The sequence below is a fragment of the Bos javanicus genome, chromosome 9, assembly GCF_032452875.1.
Source record: "Bos javanicus breed banteng chromosome 9, ARS-OSU_banteng_1.0, whole genome shotgun sequence".
Taxonomy (NCBI): domain Eukaryota; kingdom Metazoa; phylum Chordata; class Mammalia; order Artiodactyla; family Bovidae; genus Bos; species Bos javanicus.
In genome coordinates, this window is record NC_083876.1 from 38187171 (window position 1) to 38211397 (window position 24227).

Below are 24227 nucleotides of genomic sequence, written 5' to 3' on the forward strand. Positions count from 1 at the left end.
AGGTTTGATTCCTGGGTTGGGAAGACCCCCTGGAGCAGGGCATGGCAACCCAGTTCAGTATTCCTGCCTGGGAAATCCCTTTGACAGAGGAGTCCAGAGGGTTACAGTCCACAGGGTCACAAAGAGTCAGACACAACTGAGCGACTAAACGACAATAACTGACATATAGAGGAGGTAAAATAAAATAGTTTGGAGAGATTCTCCATCCTAAAATAAAAGTTTAACCTGAACTTTAGCTTGTGCCTGCTGTCCTGTATCCAGCTGGGAGTCAGAAGACTTCTGTTTGCCTGATGTCACCTGTCAGGGTAACAAAATCCTGTCTCCAGGAAATCGGTGTGTCTGCCTCAACTAAACTTTCCATGTAACAGGCAGTTAAATCACCTAAAATCAGATAGTTAAGACCTCCTCAGTCTGCTTAGTAATAAATGTTAACAAATGTCTATATGTGACTCTAGAATTTTCTTTGAGAATTTCTTTCATTGTCACTTCATACAAAGGTGATGAGAGTGGAGCATCAAATAGATCAAATAGCTGGAATCTCCTGTGCGTGTGTGCTAAGTTGCTTCAGTTGTGTCCAATTCTTTATGACCCTATGGACTAGAGCCCGCCAGACTCCTCCGTCCATGGGATTCTCCAGGCAAGAATACTGGAGTGGGTTGCTATGCGCCCTTCCAGGGGAATCTTTCCAACCCAAGGATTGAACCTGCATCTCTTATGTCTTCTGCATTAGCAGATAGGTTCTTTACCACTAGCACCACCTGGGAATACCAGAATCTCCTATAATCCACCAAAACGATCTTACGTGTTGAGCATTTCCAAAATGGCCTGGCTCAATTTGCTATAGATAAACAATTAATAGAAACTTCTGCTTTCAAACGTGCCTTTCAAGTGTTGGAAAGTTCAGCTCAAAAAAGAGTTCCTGGAGCATCAGGCCACTCAAGCCTAGATATTGATAATTCTAGCTGCTGATTACAGGGACTATCCCAGCTGTGACTTTGGCCTAACCCTCATGATCACTGACACAGGCTTCCTCATGTTACACTTGTAACTTGGTTCCCAGTTATGAATGCTACTCTCATCACTTCAATATTTGTTTTGATTTTATACCTCACAAAATTTATGTCTCCAATGTATGTGTCTCTCTGCATATATTTATATGCCTAGGATATTAATGTGGAAGATTAGCCAATGAAGAAGATTCGTGTACACTTTAGACAGAATGTATTCCACTAAAGTGAGCACTGACTTCCAAGAATGTCAAACATGCAATTAAAAATTCAACATTAAACAATGTTAAATACAAGGCATTAATGTAGCTTGTATTCAACAAATAACATTTTCAGCTGAGACTGGATCATAGCTTTGGAATCGAAATAACTTAGACAAAGAGTATTCGACTTAAAATATAGAAGGTTGATGGCAAACTGGCTCATCACAGCTAACATTTTTAAGCATGTTTCCTTAGAGGGTTTCAAAATATTTTACCAAGAGTTCTTATCTCTTTATTTCTAAAGCATTGCCATGCTCACCTAACAGAAGAGTAAACTGAAGAAGAAAAATTCCAATGTTTGGTCCTCCAGTAGCATATGAGAGGTAAAAGACCAAAGGAAAGTGACTGTTTGAATGTGCTGCTGCTGTTGCTGCTGCTAATTCGCTTCAGTCGTGTCCAACTCTGTGCGACCCCATAGATGGCAGCCCACCAGGCTCCCCTGTCCCTGGGATTCTCCAGGCAAGAACACTGGAGTGGGTTGCCATTTCCTTCTCCAATGCATGAAAGTGAAAAGGGAAAGTGAAGTCGCTCAGCCGTGTCCGACTCTTAGTGACCCCATGGACTGTAGCCCACTAGGCTCCTCCATCCATGGGATTTTCCAGGCGAGAATACTGGAGTGGGGTGCCATTGCCTTCTCCACTGTTTGAATGTATCTCCCTTCAAATCCAAATCGTACAGGTAAATATTATAAAAGTTAATTAGTTCTACAAAGACCATGGAGAAAAATAGCAGTGACCAGCCTCACCCCTGCCCATACCCAGTCCTGCTTTCCAATGGCACCCAGTTTTCAATCTTAACTATTTCCCATAGTAGTCATTCACATTTTAAAATGATGTGTGTGCTGCTATTCTTAGTTTATGAATTTTACATGGTAACCTACGGGTTTCCTATTAAGGAAATTGAAGACTCTGACTCTTGAGCTCATCGGCAAGGTTAAATTTACACAAAGAAGTCAGAATATGAAGAAGAAAGAAAATTTGAGAAGAATTATTTGGAGAAATTTATGCTGGGATAACCAGTTCTTTTCCACAAAAGGGCAGGGATGTCATGTCAGTTTCAACTTCCTTAGCTTCAAGTCCAAAAAAAAAAACTGGGCTTCAAAGTGAACACCAGAGGGAATCACACATTATCCTCCAGTGGAACACAGTAGAAATGTCTCTAACTCCTGCCCAAGAAATCTTAAAGGAAAGAAAATCCAGCAGGCTGCTTTGGTGACAAGACAGAGAAAGCGGAGTCTGTGTTGAGAATTGTACTTCCCTGATGGTGGTCAAAAGTCTGTGAAACTCAGGACCCAAGTGTGGAACCTATAGAGGGTATGGTGAACATAAGGAGATCGCCAGTGAATCACAGTCCCATACAATTCCCTCCTGTTGAATGGGGACAGCACCTGTGACTGGCCCCTAGCTGATAGAATATGACAAGTGACTGGATATCACTGCTTTGATTATGTTACATTGTGTGATGAAGTGTTGGAATGTCCCTCCCATGATTAGGCAAAGACGATGGGATAGTCACTTGTGTGACTGTGTTACATTGCATTGCATAAAACTTCCTCTTTGCAACCAAGATAGAGTTTCAGCTTCTCTCTTCAAAAGAGCTGCTGCCATGCTGTCAAAGTGCCTGTGAGAGGGAATATGACAGAGAACTGCATGTTCTAGGAGCTAAGAACAGCCCCTGGTTGATGGCCAGCTAGAAAACATGGACCCCCAATCCTACAACCACTGGGAAACGGAATTCTGCCAACAATCTCATGAGCTTGGAAGAGAACCTTGAGTTCCAGAAAGGAATGCGTCCCATGTGAATCTTGACTACAGCCTTGTGAGACCTTGAGCAGAGGGCCCAGCTAAGTTGCGCCCAGAGTCCTGACCCATGGAAACTGAGATAAGAAATGTGTGTGACTTCAAGCCACTGAGTAATTATTTTGTGTGACAAAATAAAATTAATATAATAGAAATGTTGTCCTGGGGTAATAAGAGAAAGGACCCTGCCCAGAGCACAAAAAGACCTTCAATAGCAGGATTCCAAGGAGTGATCATCTAAAACCAGAAGCTGACTGAGGGTTGGAAGTGGCCCGTCAGAGGGCAACATGCACTGCCCATCACATCCGAGGTATCTGATGATGGGAGTCTCCAAAGAACTCACAGGTCAGGGGAGAAGAGGTGAACTGTCTGGTAAGTCTAGGGAGCACATAGTCACTGTAAACAAAGAATGCTATTAACAGGCCCTCATCCAGAAATAGCACACTGAGGGACCTAACAATGAAACCCTTGCCTGACCTAGGAATAAGCCTTCCTAGCACCATGAGACAAATTGGTCAGGAACTGCCTCCTAAACCTTGGTCAAATTTTGACCAATGAGGGCACTGTAAACAATGTCCCCTACCATCCCAGTTCTATGAGGGTCAACTCATTAGCCACTATAGTTATTGACCTACAAGTATGCCTTGAAAGGAATTCAGGATGAAGCATTCTGTCTTTTGGATATATGGTAGTAGGTAAAACACATATCTAAGGAAGAATTTCAATGACCCCAGAGTCTTGCATCTTCTCATAATACAAAAGCACTAAAATCATCGCTTTATCTGATCCTCATGACTAGTAGTAACCTTTTGCTGAAATCTTGATCTTGACAGCATGTGTATGTACTGGCTCCTCCTATACTTCTTTGGACTAGTTTTTCAGAGCTATGTGAGATGCTGTCTTCTGTCTCCTAGGCTATAGTCTTCAGTAAGAATAAACTCAACTCAGCTCTTATGTTGTGTCTGTGTGTTTTTTGTTTGTTTTTGAGTTGAAACACCAAGGGCCAGGACAAATTCCAGACTGACAGTGGGTTAGCAAAAACAGCTATCCAGAGAGGGGAAAGTCCTGACTTACAGCACTTACCAATTTCTGTGGGATAAACATACCCACCATGATTGATTGGGAGATGGAAATGGCAACCCACTCCAGTATTCTTGCCTGGAGAATCCTTCGGACAGAGGAGCCTGATTAGCTGCTGTCCATGGGGTCGCACAAAGTCAGACATGACTGAAGCGACTTAGCATGCATGCATGCATTGGAGAAGGAAATGGCAACCCACTCCAGTACTTTTGCCTGGAGAATCCCAGGGATGGCGGAGCTTGGTGGGCTGCTGTCTATGGGGTCGAACAGAGTCGGACATGACTGAAGCGACTTAGCAGCAGCAGCAGCAGCATGATTGATTTCAAGCTACCAACAGTTTAAAAACTCTCTCATAGTTTTCCTGATACTTAACAACTAGCTCTTGGGAGCCATTGCTCTAACACATCAGGGCTGCCTTCACTTTCCTCTACCCTCTTTCTTCCACCCTGGAAGGATTAACCAGCTTCCAGGAAGAGGGGTTGCCATGGAGAGAACAGAAGTCTGACCTTCAAAACTTGGTCTTCAGTCAGGGAGAGGGTAAGAAGAGGCTTAACCTTGACTGGAGATTGATGTGGTGGTTAATACCTCAGAGTGGGCTGTTAGAAAGTTGAGCCTCCATGTTCATGACTTAAGAAGATGTCGAATTGCCTATTTTACAAGGATGAGTGAAAGGTCATAGGATCTGTCCAGAGTTTCATATACACACTCACATGTATGTGCATGCACACGCACACACACACACACACACACACACACATACACATAATGTGCCAACAAAATAAAGCAATTTTCTCTGTAGGTTATCTCTATTCAAGATAGAGATAAAAATTGCAGAGCTACCATTTTCTTTCTTCTTTTTTAAAACACTATTTCTTAATATTTCCCCCTTTAATCAAAATGCCTTTCTAAACTAGATGCCTCATAAATTCCAAAGTTCTAATCAGAGAAATGAATGATTAAATGTGTAGAGTCAATTTCCTAATGTTGTTTGTCTGTTTCAAAGTGCTGCTGCCATCTCAGGAAGCATCTACGTGTTTAAATGCTTATTCAGTTAAAGCATACAAGAAGGTGCTCTGCTGTGGGGCATCTCAGGAGATGCCAGGAAAAAAACATCTTCTTTTAAAAGCAGTGAGATGTGAGTGGCTTTTCATACCTAAACAGACCTGACAGCTAAGTGCGGCTAAGATGAATATTTGCTTCAGGAAACTCACATGGTACAGAAGAGGAAAGACACTTCAACCTTGGGTGGAGCCAGACCTCTGGGGTCAAGATGAATTTGTCGATACTGTTTCCATTGGATTTCCACTCCTTAGTCCTTGGGTGAGTAATATGGGAGCGGTTTGTGCAGTTGTCATGGGTTACCCTTTTAGAATATTCTCCAAGGGATCAAAGTCCCCAAATTTCCCACAACATATACTGAGTTCTGGAAGAATACCACTTTGAGTCATACATTAAAGAGCTAGACAAGAGTTGCCCATGGCAGCTATTCTCTGTACACTCTATTACAGCACTTCTCAAACTGAACTCTTGCCTCCATTGATTCTGTGTAAGTGAAACTGGAAAATGATGCTTAACAGAAAGAGTTCAAAAGTAAAACATTTCTTTGACATAATACTTATAGCTTCGTAAAATTTTTTGACTATCCTTGCTCTCAGATGCTGACCTCAATTCTCTCTTGACTGGGAAATAGAAGCAATTAGAAGAAAATTTCCATAAGCAACTACTAAAATATCCACCCACATTCTCTGCATACCCACCTCTTCCATGGATGAAATTTCCATTTTCCTAAGTGTCAGCCCCTCTCTGTGTATACTACATCCCATACTTCTTGTCTAACCAAGGATATTGATATACCAACTCTTATCTCCTACACCATTCATTTTCACTGTCCTTTGAATCATTTCTATCACTATTTAAACATGCTATTATGTGTCTGATCTTAAAAAGAAAGCACTTATTCTGACCCCACGTTCCCTACCAACGCCCTTCCTTTATCCCTTCCCTTCCTCCTAGATTGCTAATTCTACTTTTCCCTCAGGGTTAGTGTTGGAGAGCCCCCAAACTCAGTTCTTGGCCTCTTCTTCCTCTACCCTTTCTCCCTTAGTGATTCCATTAAGTCCCTGACTTCCTCATCATTTATATGCTGATAACTCCAAAATGTAGATCTTCAACTTGAATCTCTCTCCCAAATTCTAGATTCATAGCCAACAGCTTCCTTCATATCTTCAATTGGATGTCTAACCTCTCAAATTTAACAGATCCAAAACTGAACTCTTGACTTCCTGAATTCTGCTCCAACAACAGCCTTCTCCATTTCATCTGGGGAAAACTCCATCTTTCTATTTTTCTCAGGCCAAAACTTTTAGAGGTGTCCTCGCTTTTTCTTTTTCCCTAATACATACAACCAACCAGAAGACTGCACTGGCTTTACCTTCAGAATCTGAGCACTTCTTACCACATCCCCTGCTCCCTAATGGTCCATGCACTGTCTTTGCTCATCTGAATTACTATAACAGCCTTCTATAAGTCTCCCAGTGTTATTGCCCTCTAGTGTCTTTTGCAGTATAACAGCCATTAATTTGAAACAAACTCTGTTATTCCTCTGCTTAAAACCCTGCAGTCCTCAGCATCTTCTGCAAGACAACTGCCTTGAGGGGGCCACTGCAGTCTTCAGGCTGAAAGTGACTAGCTTCCCTAGTCAGAGAGGAAAAGATGCTTCTACTAACAAAGTAAGCAGAGCTTAGAGGTACACTCTACAGCTACATTAGATTCTACATGTTTCCATTCTAATTTTCAGGGTCCACTACTTCACAATAAATGCCATCACTTTAACATAAGAGATCCTGAAATGTTCTGAATTCAATTTACTGCTTGAGGGTAGCTTACTATGTTGCATAGGTTTCAATAAACAGTGTTTTTCTCATCACTACTTTTTTCCTAGTTGTTTGTAATTGAATTTGATATCCTTGTTAAACCAAGAGTTGTTTGAAAGGGTGTTTTTAAACTTCTAAATGGATATATATATTTAAAAACTATTCTATTCCTGTTAATGTCTACTTTTGTGAGACTGGAAACAGTGTCAGACTTTATTTTTCTGGGCTCCAAAATCACTGCAGATGGTGACTGCAGCCATGAAATTAAAAGATGCTTACTCCTTGGAAGGAAAGTTATGACCAACCTAGATAGCATATTCAAAAGCAGAGACATTACTTTGCCAACAAAGGTTCGTCTAGTCAAGGCTATGGTTTTTCCTGTGGTCATGTATGGATGTGAGAGTTGGACTGTGAAGAAGGCTGAGCGTCGAAGAATTGATGCTTTTGAACTGTGGTGTTGGAGAAGACTCTTGAGAGTCCCTTGGACTGCAAGGAGATCCAACCAGTCCATTCTGAAGGAGATCAGTCCTGGGATTTCTTTGGAAGGGATGATGCTAAAGCTGAAACTCCAGTACTTGGGCCACCTCATGCAAAGAGTTGACTTATTGGAAAAGACTGATGCTGGGAGGGATTGGGGGCAGGAGGAGAAGGGGACGACAGAGGATGAGATGGCTGGATGGCATCACTGACTCGATGGACGTGAGTCTGAGTGAATTCCAGGAGTTGGTGATGGACAGGGAGGCCTGGTGTGCTGCGATTCATGGGGTGGCAAAGAATCAGACACGACTGAGCGACTGATCTGATCTGTGAGATAGTATGTTATGTATTGCTTCTTTTTTCTTGAATGTGTTGAAATTTTATATGTGTTCTAATACATAGACAACCGAATATAACTATTTCCTGTGTGGTTGGGAAACAATTACATTCTGTACTTTTACATATAGTTAATATGTTAATTTTGTTTATCAAATTCTCTCTAGCCTTCCACATTTTGTATGGACTTAATTTGTCAATTTCTGACAAAGGTACATTAAGGGAGAGAAATACCTGTTGTGGCTCTCATCACATGCAGAGAAAAAACCCAAGTCCTTACAGTGGCTGCAAAGCCCTTCTGCTTCATTGCATCTCTGGCCTCTTTTCCTATCCTCCTCCTCCTTCCTCACCACTATCTCTCTTCCAGCCAGAAGCCTGTTTGCTGCTCCCTAAATATGACTTTTGCTCTGTGTTCCCTCTGCATGGAATGCTCTTCTCCAGAATCCACCCAGTTAACTCCATCACCACCTTTGAATCTTTGTTCAAATCTCACCTCTCCAATGAGAACTACCCTCTCACCTTATTGAATACACAATCGTTCCCCGCCTCCAAATGGCAGTTTCAATCCCCCCTTCCCTGCTCTATTTTTCCCTCTTTTTCATAGCATTTATATCACCCTTTGACCTACTATGTCATTTACTTATTTTGCTTATTCATTATTGTCTATCTTCTCTACTTGAAAGTAAACTGTGAGAGACAAATGTTTGTCTGTTTTGTCAACTAGTTTATTTCAAAACCCTGGAACTGTGCCTGGCACATAGTAAAGACTTTGTAAACACTTGATGAATGAATGCTCTATCTCTAAGCAGAGGCTTTCATTTTGGTCACCCTTTCTGAGAATGTTCATTGCATTCTGAGACCTTTCTCAACTCTCTATTGGGAAAAATAAATAACATTTTATATGTGTTTCCAATGGGTCATTAGCCATAGGTCTTGTTATGAGATCACATCACAATGCGTCTATTTGCCAGTTATCTACTTTAAAAGTGTAGCAATTTAGTTAATATAAATGTATATTATCATTACCAAAAAGACCACACACAGCCAGCATTTCTTAACTTTTTATGGCTTACTGCTATCATGGCCCAGAAAAAAAAAATGTATGTACACATATTTTCTTTCAAATTCATAGTCTAAGGAACCCCGACTCTTCTTCATGAATCTCTAGGCATCCATAGATGTCAGTAAGAGACTCCATGCACACATACACTCACAGAGGCATGTACAAACACTTGGGATATAATTTACATGGACTCTCTGATTTCAATCTTTTTCTCCAGTGCTCTTTAACTTTCCCCTACATCTTACCAAGTTTTTTTTTTTTTTCCTGTTTATTGAAATGACTTTAGAGTGTTTCAGTTTCACAAAAAGCGTGCAAGTACAGGACGACCACATGAAAATCCCACGGGAAAGACATTGTGTAAATTTTCACTTCAAAGCAAACGAAATGCAAAATGAGGGTGTGGAAATAATTTCTTGGCTCATAAATATTTAATAGGCTTTTGGGTTGATGGGTGTCAAGTGGAAAACTTATAATGTACTGTATTTAGAAGTAAAATACATAGTCATGCAATTCTTTGTGTGACAAACTATTAATCTACCAGTTATATTCCTTATATTCAGAATGCCTTATTAATTTGTACACTGTTAATTATAATTACAAAAGGCAGTTCTGGTTGTGGTCTGTAAGCAATTGTTTACTGTAAGAAGTTTAAAAGTCTACCTAGGGGAAATAGGCAGGCTCTGTTTGTACTATAGACAAGTGGTTTTTGCAATACCTGAAGTATATGAGGCTCTTCTTTGCCACTTTACAATTATGTATTGTAGTTTTCCTGACTCAATCACATCCCACTGAATCAGAATCTCCCAGGTGGTACCCAGGCATGTAATTTTGAAGAACTTACAGATGAATCTTTGAAGACAAATTGAGAAGCCTGCACAGACAGTGAGATGTATTTCTTTCTTTCTTTCCAGCTTGTATTTTGGGGTAATACCTGATTTATAGAAAAGTTGCTAAAATCAAACAGAATGCTCCCATATACTTTCATCCAGCTTCTCCTAACCTTAACAGTTTACATACTCATGAGTCATTTGTCAAAACTAAGAAGTTAACATTAATTAGTTCACTTCAGTCACTCAGTCATGTCTGACTCTTTGCAAACCCATGGACTGCAGCACGCCAGCCTTCTCTGTCCATCACCAACTCCCAGAGCTTGCTCAAATTCATGTCCATCAAGTTGGTGATGCCATCCAACCATCTCCTCCTCTGTCATCCCTTTCTCCTCCTGTCTTCAGTCTTTCCCAGCATTAGGGTCTTTTCCAATGAGAAATTAACAGTAATTAATTAATAAACATGTTAATCCCAAAGAAAGGCAATGCCAAAGAATGCTCAAACTACCGCATAATTGCACTCATCTCACACGCCAGTAAAGTAATGCTCAAAATTCTCCAAGCCAGGCTTCAGCAGTACGTGAACCGTGAACTTCCAGATGTTCAAGCTGGTTTTAGAAAAGGTAGAGGAACCAGAGATCAAATTGCCAACATACGCTGGATCAGCGAAAAAGCAAGACAATTCCAGAAAAACATCTATTTCTGCTTTATTGACTATGCCAAAGCCTTTGACTGTGTGGATCACAATAAACTGTGGAAAATTCTGAAAGAGATGGGAATACCCAATCACCTGACGTGCCTCTTGAGAAACCTATATGTAGGTCAGGAAGCAACAGTTAGAACTGGACATGGAACAACAGATTGGCTCCAGATAGGAAAAGGAGTACGTCAAGGCTGTATATTGTCACCCTGCTTATTTAACTTCTATGCAGAGTACATCATGAGAAACTCTGGGCTGGATGAAGCACAAGCTGGAATCAAGATTGCCAAGAGAAATATCAATAACCTCAGATAGGCAGATGATACCACCCTTATGGCAGAAAGTGAAGAGGAACTAAAAAGCCTCTTGATGAAAGTGAAAGAGGAGAGTGAAAAAGTTGGCTTAAAGCTCAACATTCAGAAAACTAAGATCATGGCATCTGGTCCCATCACTTCATGGGAAATAGATGGGGAAACAGTGGAAGCAGTGTCAGACTTTATTTTTTGGGGGGCTCCAAAATCACTGCAGATGGTGATTGCAGCCCTGAAATTAAAAGATGCTTACTTCTTGGAAGGAAAGTTATGACCAACCTAGATAGCATATTCAAAAGCAGAGACATTACTTTGCCAACAAAGATCTGTCTAGTCAAGGCTATGGTGAGAATTGGACTGTGAAGAAAGCTGAGCACTGAAGAATTGATGCTTTTGAACTGTGGTGTTGGAGAAGACTCTTGAGAGTCCCTTTGACTGCAAGGAGATCCAACCAGTCCAACCTAAAGAAGATCAGTCCTGGGTGTTCTTTGGAAGGACTGATGTTGAAGCTGAAACTCCAATACTTGGGCCACCTCATGCGAAGTGTTGACTCATTGGAAAAGACCCTGATGCTGGGAGGGATTTGGGGCAGGAGGAGAAGGGGACGACAGAGGATAAGATGGCTGGATGGTATCATTGACTCAATGGATGTGAGTCTGAGTGAATTCCAGGAGTTGGTGATGGACAGGGAGGCCTGGCGTGCTGCGATTCATGGCGTTGCAAAGAGTCAGACACGACTGAGTGAACAGAACTGAACATTAATTAATGAGGAATTAACATTAATATATTACCTCTAATTAATCTACAGACTTCATTTGGATTTCACCAGTTTTTCCACTAATATTCTTTCTCTGTCCCAGGATCCATGTGATCACATTGCATCATGTCTCCTTAGTCTCTTTATTTATTGTTTTCTCATGACTTGAGGGAAGGACACCCCAGAGGTAGCATGCCCCATTCATCCTGGGGAACATAATAAGGAACATAATGTTAAACCCACTTATCAGTCACTGGTGAGGTGATCACATGATTAAGGTACTGTTTATTAGTTTTCTCCACTGCATAGGGACAACTTCTTTCTGTTTTCTATAGCACTCATTAGAGGAGTGGTGCTAAGTCTACCTACACTAAAGGAGAAGAGAATTAAGTTCTCCCCCTCAGAGAGGGGAGTGGTTATTAATACATAAATTATTTGAAATTCTGTAAGAGAGATTTGCCCCTCCCCCCTCATTTATTTATTTAATCAACCATTTATAGTAGTATGAAAGTTGGAATTTATAAAAAATTCTTTGAGATACACTTCAGTTCTCTCTCTTTGCTGAAATTGTTGTACCTTTGGCAATTTCAAGCTCTTTCAAGTTGGTTCCTGCAGCCTTTTGAAATGCTCCATCTTTCTTTTTTTCTTTTTTTAGTGCAGTGCCTCTCGTTTTGGCACTGTGAGTGCTCCAGGCTCATCACTGATTTTCTGTGACCCAGGACTAGAATCAGACATTTCTCCAAGGAGCTTTGGTTCCTAGTGTTGGAAAATGACTTCTGGAAACCAGGTCTAGGTGCTGGTGTGCTTGTTGCTACTGCAGGTTCACTGCTTCTCAGCCCTCTCAAAGGACAGAGCTAGGAAACATACACATGTGTAATAACTCATGTAAATACACATATCAATAATTCTTTTGTATCCATCTGTCCAAGTATCAAACTACACATGCATTCGTACTGATGATTCCAACTCTAATCTTCTACTGTCAGGCTTATTTCAGCCTTCTTTACTTATTTGTCACTGCTGTCCCTTCCAGTTAGAAACCTGATCCCATTATCTGCAGTTTACTTACATATTTGTTCATTCCTTACATACTTGTAAAGTAGTCTCACAATTGCTAACCCATAACCCTGTGAGAAATGAATTTCCCAACTAGAGTACAGTGTTATGTATCATTCTTTTCATTTTCAGTTTTATAGCATCTAGTAAAAACACTTTTTTCCAAAGTTACTTAGAGCAGCTCCTTTTAATCCCACCAGTTTACTTTTAAATAATATTTTTGCCTTGTTACACAAGTAACATATGCTCAGTATAGAAATATGAGCAAACAAAAATAAAAAAATACAACTCATCCCAATACTACGACTCAGCAATAACAAGATAAGCACTGCTAACATTTTGCTGGACTATGTATATGTATGTTATCTTTACTAATATTGAAACCATTCTTTATATTCCTTTGTATGATTTTTTTTTTTTTTTTGCCTAACACTATGGATCTTTGAGGAATTATAGATTTATAGACAGAGGCATCTACTGTTAAGATTTATGTTATAAAGGCCACTCTGGTGATATGGAGAGAATAGATTGGAAGTGGAGAGAAGGAAGCGGGTACTGAAATCAGAAACACTAATCCATAAGATAGAATTATCTAGACTGAGAGATAATATGTGACATATTTAGAGGAACAATGGGGATAGTTGGATTTGAGAGGCATTCAAGGTAGAATTGCCAGGATTTTAGCAAACGATCGGATATTGAAGTGAGATAGAGAGAGAGAAGTTGAAGAACTCTGACATTTTAAGATAGAATGGATCCATCAGCAGTGATGACATTTACCAATGTCCACCAAGCAAAAGGATGGGTTTTAGAGAGAAGGTGATAGTTTCATTTTTACACATATTGAGTTTAAGATGCTTTAGGTCTTCCAGCTGGAGCAGTTCAAGGATCAGTTGGAAGTTTGTGTCTGGAGCTCAGATAAGAGGATCAAACAAGAGGCAGAACTTGCAGGGAAAATTTTGGAGTTCATGCCAAGAGATTGCGTGAAAGTCAGGGTGATCTGTAAAGCTGAGGAAAAGAACAAGAAAGACAGTTGGAAACTTAATAACATTTAATATTTAGGAAGAAGGAAGAAGAATCAACAAAGTAAATAGAAGAAAAGGAAAAGTGGTCAAAAAGCTAAGAAGAAAACCAAAGGCAAGTTGTCTCTAGGAAGTGAAAAGTGTGAAGACTTCAGAGAACAGAGTGGTCAACTGTGCCAGTGCTGCAGTCACAAAGATGAGAAGGTTTCCAAGGACTGGAGAAGGCAAGGATACTGAGATAACACATCAACTCTCCTTCCAAGAATGCGAAGGTGAAAACAAGCCAAATCATAGACTGGTATCTTGAGGAGGCGTTAGGGTAGATGAGAAGCATTGTTTCCTTTCTTTCTCTCCTTCTCAGGACTGCAGACATTAAGAGGCCACAGGCTGGAGGAGAGGAGGCTTTCCAAAGTCTGATGTCCAGGTGAGTCTCCTGCCCTTCAAGTGACCCTTATAGATGAAAGGCCTAGTGAGAAGTTATTGCCAATATAAAGAAATTGGAAATTCTTTGTGTGGGTTAGGTGTGGGCAGGGTTCACAGAAAATACTGTAAGTCTTCACCATTTACACACACAAACATACAGAAGGCAAGAAGAAATAATCAATAAGGTTACTTGTTTAAAATGGTGTGTGTGGGGGGCTGTTGTATAACACAGTTAAAGCTACAGTTAGAAATCCTGAGATTCCTTGAAGAGAAACATAATACAACTTTGTGCTTTTTACCCATGATATAGTTTTTAAACTCAGTCTATAATGTGCAAGTGGTTCAAGAACAATAATACGATGTGTTTCCTGAGGGTTTCATATGTGTAATGAACTTGAGCATGAATGGAACTCCAGTTAACCACTATAATACTGTGATAAAAATCTAAGCCCAAAAAGAAAAGTCTACATTTCATCACTTGTGTGGGAGTAAATGTTTTAGAAATGCCTAAACAAACAATTTTAACTTATTTATTTATGCTACATTTTATAGAAGAGTGCATTGAAAACATAAACAACACTGAACTGAAATAAGAGCTGTTTATTGAATGGCTCTTTTCAAAGATAATAATGTGAGTCACAGAAGTTAACTGTTCCCTTTTATAATACAACATGGAATTTCTTTTGATGTGAACAAAGATACAATTATTTACAAGTAAAATAAATAGAATTTTTAATTTTTAAAATTAAGATAAGAAGACTGATTTATATCAAACTCTGACTGAATACAGGACTTCCCTGGTGGCTCAGACGGTAAAGTGTATGTCTACAATACAGGAGACCCGGGTTTGAGCCCAGAGATCCCCTGGAGAAGGAAATGGCAGTCCACTCCAGTACTATTGCCCGGAAAATCCCATGGACAGAGGAGCCTGGTAGGCTACAGTCTATGGGGTCGCAAAGAGTCAGACATGACTAAGCAACTTCACTTTCACTTTCTGACTGAATACAGATAGAAAATTCTACTCTGTGCTCCACACTTGCTATACTACGACACTATTCTGTGCGTGCACACTCAGTCACATCTGCCTCTTGGCAACCCTATGGACTATAGCCTGCCAGGCTCCTCTATCCATGAGATTCTCCAAGCAAGAATACTGAAGTGGGTTGCCATTCCATTCTCTGGGGGATCTTCCCAATCCAGCGAGCAAAGCTGGGTCTCCTGCACTGCAGGCAGATTCTTTACTGTTTGAGCCACCAGGGAAGCCCACCACTGTACTATACACTATACTTATTACAGTGTAAGTATATTCTGTAGAAGAGCCTTCATGGTAAAGAATGAGAAATAGAGCTGTGAGTGCCAACCCCAATTCTGTTGCCAAATGGCAGGTCACTTGCAGTCTCTGGATTTTGATCAGAGTACATTTTGCCAGTTGTTTGATTCCAGTCTCCTATATGAAACGCGTGATTCCATTTTCATTTCTGGAAATCAGAGAGATAAAATCTTCTGATGAGGTGACTAAGGCAAAAAGAAATTCATTGACTTAATGAAGACAAAGAACGAAGACATCAAAAGAACCAGATAAAAGACAGAATGTCTCAGTTCACACCAGCACAGTCCAGTGGCCAACAGCAAAGCTAAGGATTGGGACTGCCTGGGCTGGAGCCCTGAGTAAGTTATTTTACCTCCACATCTGCATCATAAAAACTGGCTAATAAAAGACCAACTGCTTAGGGTTGTTGTGAGAGCTGAGGAGTTAGATAAAGAAAAATGCTTAAAATAGTGCCTACTACATGTAAAAGACTCAAGAAATGTTAGTTATTCATATTATTTGCACTATCTTCCTCATATTTAACCTTCAGGGGCTTAAATTTCTTAGTCAAACACAATGTAGATTAAACTACTCAAAAAGTCAGTCAACCAAAGCCAGATGCAGGTATTAAGTGGCCTGAAGAGTATACAATTTGGGAAGATTATGAACGCAGCAAAGCCCCTGTCAGACGCCAGGCATTTGAGGATCCTGAAGTGTACACATGATCAGCATCCTTTTCTATCCGTCCTCCTCTGCCCTCCACCATCACATTATAGAACACAGCATGTTACTACACCTTGTAAACTCTCTGGTTGTGAAACAGAACAAATGTAGGAATTCTAGTCCTGACTCCACTGAGAGGTTCTTGGATCCTCTACAACTCATGGCTGAGACACTCACAGAATGTTTGAAGTTGGAAGAGACCAACTGGATGTTTTTATTATGAAAGCATGCTTTATGTGCAGGCCCACAGGCCAGCTCTGTAATTGCTGGGTCCTGACATCCAGGGGGAGCAGACGGGGGTGGTGAGGCTGCCAAGGAGCAGGGCCCCAAGCAGCTGCTTGCGGTGCTAGTGTTGAGAGCCAGCTTTCTCAGATAGTGAGATGGATGGCTCAAGTTACCCAATGCCTGGGTGAAGTGCGCTGTTATTTATTCTAAAAGAATAGAACTGAGGTGGGAAAAGAAGAGGATAACAGTAAAAGAAAGGGAAAGCAAATGATGTTTCCTGCTTGTCCATTTGAAAAGGCAAGGAGACATTTTCCTTAGTGACTGCGCTCTAACAGGACAACACTCCCTTGAATACTTCACTACAAGGCAGTGAAAGGAGAGCCAGACTGCAGGAGAGCAGGACCATGTGAAGGCAAACAAATGCGGAGAGTTTTCTTTTTAAAAAAAATTTTCCTAGCAAACTATCCAAAACCCATGCAGTTGTAATTATTTATCTATACTAAGCAAGCTTAATCATGAACATACTAATAAAATTTCCTCTCCCTTTGTGGCAGTCCAGGCAAGGGTAGTGTTATGAAAGAAGAAAAAAAGGGAACACTGGAATTATCTTTATAGATCATCTGTAAAATCCTTTTGAAGAAACCAGTACAGCTCAGTGATTAACATGGCTTGGCTCCATTTCTTTTCGGCTGCATCCTGGATAACGGGTAAACCTTTCTTAACCTTAGTCTCCTAGAATGTGAAACGGGGAGGAACAAGGCGCCTGTCTCATGGGAATGCTAGGGAGGCTGAATGACACAAGGCAAAACAAGCCCCTAGCAAGGCACCTATTAAGTGCTCAAAAAGTGCGGTATGAGTATTGGACTATTGGGTGTGACTTGATAGTTTCTTAATCCAACATATCAATCACTTCAATAGTCAAAGCAAATATAATCTGAAGCTTTCTTAAAAGTTGTTGTTTAGTCACTCAATCGTGTCCAGCTCTTTGCGACCCCATGGACTGTAGCCCACCAGGCTCCTCTGTCCATGGAATTTCCCAGGAAAGATACTGGGGTGGGTTGCCATTTCCTCCTTCAGGGGATCTTCCCAATCCAGGGATTGAACCCATGTCTCCTATTTGGCAGACAGATTATTTACCATTGAGCCACCAGAGAAGTCACAACAATAAATGCACTTTTTTTTTTCTTTTTCTTGATTGTTAACTTGCTGTTCCCCAAATTATAGCTTTGTGCTTTTAATTTTTAAAATGTGAAAAATCACCAGCTGAAGGCCTCCAAGTTGAACATTTCCATAGAACACCAGCTATGGCTGAAACTGCTTTAAGAAATAGTGCTCTCAAGATGAGAACACAATGTTTGGAAACTTGTCATTAATATCGTATTAAAGCCTGAAATCTATTCTTGGGAGGATACTCGGATCTGTTGCAGAAGTAGAGTGAGGTCCTTGGCCCTGAGAAGTTTATCATTTAATAGAGCAACTGGCTGTAGACAGAATCACATAAATAAATGTAACAGAAGCACATAAGCAAACATTTATACATAGCTGAGCACAGCTGCTTAGGTTTACACAGGTGCAAAATAATATATCAGGGGAAATATTTTTAAATGGTTATTATAGTACTTGGCAACTAGCATACAGAGCAATGTAAGTTTTGAAACTGCATAGAACAACATACACATGGTCTTCATAGTTGCTAAAAATATGTGGAGGCCAAAGAAGCTCAGAGATTAATGCAGAATCAAGGATTTCCAAATTTGGGGAAGCGAAAGGCAAAGGAGAAAAGGAAAGATATACCTATCTGAATGCAGAGTTCCAATGAATAGCAAGATAAGATAGCCTTCCTACGTGATCAATGCAAAGAAATAGAGGAAAACAATAGAATGGGAAAGACTGGAGTTCTCTTCAAGAAAATTAGAGCTACCAAGGGAAAATTTCATGCAAAGATGGGCACAATAAAGGACAGAAACAATGACCTAACAGAAGCAGAAGATATTAAGAAGAGGTGGCAAGAATACACAGAAGAACTATACAAAAAAAGATCTTCATGACCCAGATAACCACGATGGTGTGATCACTCACCTAGAGCTAGATATCCTGGAATGCAAAATCAAGTGGGCCTTAGGAAGCATCACTACGAACAAAGCTAGTGAAGGTGATGGAATTCCAGCTGAGCTATTTCAAATCCTAAAAGATGATGCTGTTAATGTGCTACATTCAATATGCCAGCAAATTTGGAAAACTCAGCAGTGGCCACAGAACTGGGAAAGGTCAGTTTTCATTCCAATGCCAAACAATGTTCAAACTACTGCAAAATTACACTTATTTCATAAGCTAGCAAAGTAATGCTCAAAATTCTTCAAGCTAGGCTTCAACAGTATGTGAATTGAGAACTTCCAGATGTTCAAGCTGGATTTAGAAAAGGCAGAGGAACCAGAGATCAAATTGCAAACATCTGTTGGATCATAGAAAAAGCAAGAGAATTCCAGAAAAATATCTACTTCTGCTTCGTTGACTATGCTAAAGCCTTTGATTGTGTGCATCACAACAAACTGTGGAAAATTCTTCAAGGGATGGGAATACCAGACCACCTGACCTGCCTCCTGAAAACCTGTATGCAGGTTAAGAAGCAACAGTTAGAACTGGACGTGGAACAACAGACTGGTTCCAAATTGGGAAAGGAGTACATCAAGGCTGTATATTGTCACCCTGATTATTTAACTTATATGCAGAGTACATCATGAGAAATGCTGGGGTGGATGAAGCACAAACTGGAATCAAGATTGCTGGGAGAAATATCAATAACCTCAGATATGCAGGTGACACCACCCTTATGACAGAAAGCAAAGAAGAACTAAAGAGTCTCTTGATGAAAGTCAAAGAGGAGAGTGAAAACGCTGGCTTAAAACTCAACATTCAAAAAATGAAGATCATGGCGTCTGGTCCCATCACTTCATGGCAAATAGATGGGGAAACAAAGGAAACAATGACAGACTTTTATTTTGGGGTGCTCCAAAATCACTGCAGATGGTAACTGTAGCCATGTAATTAAAAGACACTTGCTCCTTGGAAGAAAAGCTATGACACACCTAGACAGTGTATTAAAAACCAAAGACATTACTTTGCCAACAAAGGTCTACATGGTCAAAGCTATTGTTTTAGTAGCCATGTATGGATGTGAGAGTTGGACTATAAAGAAAGCTGAGCACTGAAGAATTGATGTTTTTGAAATATGGTGTTGGAGAAGACTCTGGAGAGTCCCTTGGACTGCAAGGAGATCAAACCAGTCAATCCTAAAGGAAATCAGCCCTGAGTATTCATTGGAAGGACTGATGCTGAAGCTGAAACTCCAATACTTTGGCCACCTGATGTGAAGAGCCAACTCATTAGAAAAGACCCTGATGGTGGGAAAGATTAAAGGCAGGAGAAAGGGATGATAGAGGATGAGATGGTTGGATTGCAACACCAGTTCAATAGACATGAGTTTGAGCAAGCTCTGGGAGATGGTGAAGGAAAGGGAAGCCTGGCATACTACAATCCATGGGGCACAAAGAGTTGGACATGACTGAGCGACTGAACAACAACAATAAATTTGGGGAAGAGCAAGTACAATGGATTCAAAATGAATGGGGCTGAATTGTTGTTGACAATTATTTGTGATTGATATTTGAGCGTTTCCAATGTACCAAGAGAGGCTTCCCTGGTGGCTCAAATGGTAAAGAATCTGCCTGCAATGCAGGAGACCCAGGTTCACTTCCTGGGTCAGGAAGGTCCCCTGGAGAAGGAAATGGCAACCCACTTCAAGATTCTTGCCTGGAGAATTCCATGGACAGAGGAGCCTGGCAGGCTACAGACCATGGGGTCTGTAGAGTTGGATACAACTCAGTAACTAACACACACAATATACCAAGAACAAGGCTTTAAATGAATCTCACAATCCAAAAAGTTTGTGTCCTTGTTACTTCACATTTCACAGACGAGGAAACTGAAACTCTTGAAAATTCAGCGCCTTCAGTGCTAAGTGTCAGTGAGTGCCAGTACTGGCATTTGAACCTGGTCTGTCTGATTTTAAAACTCCTGGTACACTGAGACAACCCAGAGGGATGGGATGGGGAGAGAGGTGGGATGGGGGGACACATGTACACCCGTGGGCGATTCATGTCAATGTATGGAGAAAACCACCACAATATTGTAAAGTAATTAGCCTCCAATTAAAATACATAAATTAACAACAACAACAAAAAACTGCCTCTTAAGTTATTATTCCACTTCCTTGCTGTCATGAACTGAAAAGATAAGAGAGGTAAAAGTGACTGATATTAAAGCAGACAGTGGGATGAAAGGCTGTTAACTAAGCCTCTTAAAGCCCCAAATGAAGATCATGACAGGACCAAACTGTGCAGAAAAGAAGAGGAGGGTATGGGAAGAGGAGCCTTGGGTGAGGAAGAGCCAGAAGAGGGGCTCAATGGCATACCTTTATCTACCATCTAAAGCATTACACGGAGAAGGCAATGGCACCCCACTCCAGTACTCTTGCCTAGAAAATCCCATGGACGGAAGAGCCTGGTAGGCTGCAGTCCATGGGGTCGCTAAGAGTCGGACACGACTGAGCGACTTCACTTTCACTTTTCACTTTCATGCATTGGAGAAGGAAATGGCAACCCACTCCAGTGTTCTTGCCTGGAGAATCCCAGGGATGGAGAAGCCTGGTGGGCTGACGTCTCTGGGGTCGCACAGAGTCGGACACGACTGAAGTGACTTAGCAGCAGCAGCAGCAGCAGCAAAGCATTACAGACAAACTCTTCCTTTATTATTAAGCAAATTGTTTTCACCTGAAAACTTTAACTCCCTAACAAACACTCCAGCATCACAATACCACACAGTAAAGAGCAGGTCATTCCAAACATGCATGTAGATAACCATAGAGAGAGTACTGGTTATATATTTGGTGACGTGGTCAATTGGTAAATGAAGTGGAAAACTATCTGCTGCCTTAACAACTACTCCATCAAGTTACCCTCTCTGAATGAGCTCCTTGTACAGCATTCTCTGTTAACCCACCCATTAGAGTATGAGTGAATGTCTCAGAAGGATGGACCTGGACTCAGGTCTCATTGGCTTTGGACCCTAGACAAGCTTCACAAGAGCTCTAGGCGTCATCTCTAACATATGCCGAGGAGATCTATCCTAGGGTTATGGAAAGGACTAACTGAGATGATACATGTGAAACACTTAGTATGAAGACAACGCTTACCCCATAGTAAGTGCTCAAACAATTCCAAGTGCAAGCGTGCAGTCATGCCCGACTCTTTGCAACCCCATGGACTGCAGCCCACCAGCCTCCTCTGTTTATGGGATTCTCCAGCGAGAATACTGGAGCCATTTCCTCCTCCAGGGGATCTTCCTGACCCAGTAATTGAACCACATCTCCGGTATTGCAGGCGGATTCTTTACGGAGGAGCCCCTGAGGAAGCCTGCTTTAACATATTAGCTGTTGTTATTAAAGATGTTATAAGATAGGTAAAGCACTTTATAAGCCCTTCAAGGCAGTCAGAGGCATCCTTTCTCTTTGCTACTGAAATTACTAATGATATTCTTCTGTTGAGGATATAAAAATCTATGATTTAGCACCTCTGAATTAGACAAGCACACTTCTGCTTTGGATGGTACCATTTATTCATGTGGGATAGAGATCTAGTTAAGCACAATACACTGGAATTCCAGTAGTAAAATCTTATAGCTACAGTGGTCTGGGGTCAGGGGTGAGGCTACTCTGCTAATCTGAACATTTCCTCTCGGGCTTTTTGTTTCCCTCTGGCTTCTTGTGAAACTGCTTGCTGGGCTCAAATGCAGTCAGGGTTTGCAGTGCAGTTGAATGATGCTCCTATCGCACAGTTGTACAAGGTTTTGTTTGGGTGCTGTTCGATCAAAATGATGTAGGGGTGGGTTGGGGGAGGGAGTGCAATCTACTGCAGCTGTTCATCATTACCCAGATAAGCTGGAGAAGCCTCCCAATTAAACTTCATGTGTAATAAAGCCAATCAGTACATGAAAACAAGAATTTCTCATTTACTGAAATTATATTTGGCTTGTAATTGCTGTCTGGGAATGTTGAGCCAGGTAGAAAACATTAAGAAAATTGTCCTCCTCCCCACAAATTTAAGCTTGGTGATCACTGAAAAAAAAAAGACCAAGAACTTCATTTGATAGCCTAAGCTGTTTTTGTTCTGTTTTCAATGTAAGAATAGAAATATACATTATTTCCTCTGCTGTAAAATAATAAACTAAAGCATACTTGCAACTTTAAACCTGAAATAAATGTATGGGGCCTATAAATGTTTTCCTAAGTCCTTATGGCTTAAAAATCTAAACAACAGAAATTAATTTGAAAACATATTTTCCTTACATGTATGTTTCATCTTATCAGAGAAAGAAAACAAAGTAAAGAAAATGAAGCATTTATGTAAATAAGAGATGGACACATCACCATAAAAAATAAGGCCAGTCAAATGATACCATTTTTTGAAATCTTGCTGCATATATATTAACTGTACTATCTATGCTGGATGATCAATATAATATTAAGGGTGAGAAGAATTAAGCCTCATTAATTTTGTGACTAATAAGCCCTCAAATATTTATTGAAATGACTTTAACTTAATTGAATTGAATTATATTGACTTGAATCAGGACAATTATAAGTCACTGCCACTATACTTAAATCTCCAATCTAACTAAAGAATTAAAATATAAATGCATGAAATTTTGAATGGTACAACTATGAATAACAAAACATGACTATATATAATTTTAAATAATGACTGTTCTCCAGAACAGTAGTTGTTTATCTCTGTCCACCTTCTCTCCAACCAAACATGTGCCATCAACCTCATGGAAAATTCAGTGAATGGGGGGATGGAGCCTGAGTTTCCAGAACTATCTTTTTGGTTGTGAACTAAAGGCCAAAGAAGATTATGATGAATATGAGCAACAGTTACCTTAAGAACAGTCCATTCAAGGGCTAGTGCAAAGGATGAATTGCACACTGTTGAAGCAGAGGCAGTGAGTTATGAAAGCAGTCCACTTAAAGTCGCACTGGCAACTTTGCAAATGTCTACTCAGCCAACAGTGTCCTGTGAGAGCTTTGAAATACCACCACCTGGGATCTTACAGTTGAAGTGTGGTTTGGGGCTTGTGCATATTAGTGCACACACTTAGTAGCTGTAAAGGAAGATACAGATTCAAAAGATAAAGAGGAGGATGTGAAACTCTTTAAGTATATCTGGAAAACCTTCCTTCCCCCAGAAGTGATATCAAGTTAACAGAAAAAAGTAAAATTTGCTGCTGCTGAAGATGACTATGATGTTGATTTTGATAATAGGAAAGCTAAAGAAAAAAAGCTCCAGTAAAGAAATCCATATAAGATACTCCAGCCAGAAAAATGCACAAAAAACAAACCAGAATGGAAAAAACCTCGAAAACTTCAACGCCAAGATCAAAGGTCAAGAATTCTTAAAAAAAAATAGGAAAGAACTCCTAAAACACTGAAAGAATCTAGTTCTGTAGAAGACATTAAAGCAGAAATACAAGCAAGTATAGAAAAAGACGGTTTCCCAGAGTGGAAGCCAACTTCATCAACTATGTGAAGGATTATTTCCAGATGACTGACCAGGAGTCTACTCAAGATCTCTGGTAGGGGAAGTGGAGGAAGTCTCTTTTAAAAAAATAAGTTTAAATGGTTTATTAAAATTTTCCATCTAATTTCATTTCTGTAACAATTGACATCTGGCAGTCCTTTTCATAAAGAAGAGAACCATCCCTACCATGTCTGATAAATGTTACCCAGATTCCATTGCCAAGAGTGTGCTGTCCAAAATGCCTAGTTTAGTTTTTAAAGAAGGAACTCCACCCTTTGCTTGGTTTTAAGTACACATGAAATGTTATCATAGGGCATAGGTATAGTGGTAGGAAGACAAATG

The 24227-nt window shown here is 40.4% G+C and overlaps 1 pseudogene; it reads left to right on the plus strand.

The window, feature by feature from the left end:
• Nucleotides 1-23155: 23155 nt before the first annotated feature.
• On the plus strand, nt 23156-23944 carry LOC133254340 (nucleophosmin-like; annotated as a pseudogene).
• Nucleotides 23945-24227: the final 283 nt, after the last annotated feature.